A 583-nucleotide genomic window follows, 5' to 3' on the forward strand; every position below is an offset into this window, starting at 1 on the left:
TACCAAACTCTCAGAGAAGAACTGACATCAATTCTATACAAACTCTTCCAGATCATAGAAAAGGATGAAAAACTTCTGAATAGATTTATTGAAGTGAGCAAAACCAGTCAAGGGCATGACTAAAAAAGAAATTTATATACCAATATCTTTTATGAACATCAATGCAAAAGCTCTCAATAAAATCTTAGCTAATAGAAATTAAATTTAAAACAAATAAAAATATTATCAGCAAAAAAAATTATTGGAACTCATTGAAAGATTCAGCAAAGTGGCAGGGTACAAGATCAATATACAAAAATCAACTAGATTCTTCTGCACTTAATAAAGACAGCTCCGAAAAGAAAATCAGTAAAATAATATCATATTCAATAGTCACTGAAAAGATGAAATATTAAGGAGTAAATCATACCAGAAAAACAAAAGACCTGTACCAAAAAAACAAACAAAAAATACTACAAAATACGATTACAAAAAAACAAAAGACACTTATAAAAATGGAAGACTATACCATACTCAGAGATAGGAAGACTTTGAGTCCTGCGGTGGTGCTGTGGGTTAATGTGCTAGAGTCAAAGTCAGTTTG

The sequence above is a fragment of the Chrysochloris asiatica genome, unplaced genomic scaffold, assembly GCF_000296735.1.
Source record: "Chrysochloris asiatica unplaced genomic scaffold, ChrAsi1.0 scaffold00013, whole genome shotgun sequence".
Classification (NCBI taxonomy): domain Eukaryota; kingdom Metazoa; phylum Chordata; class Mammalia; order Afrosoricida; family Chrysochloridae; genus Chrysochloris; species Chrysochloris asiatica.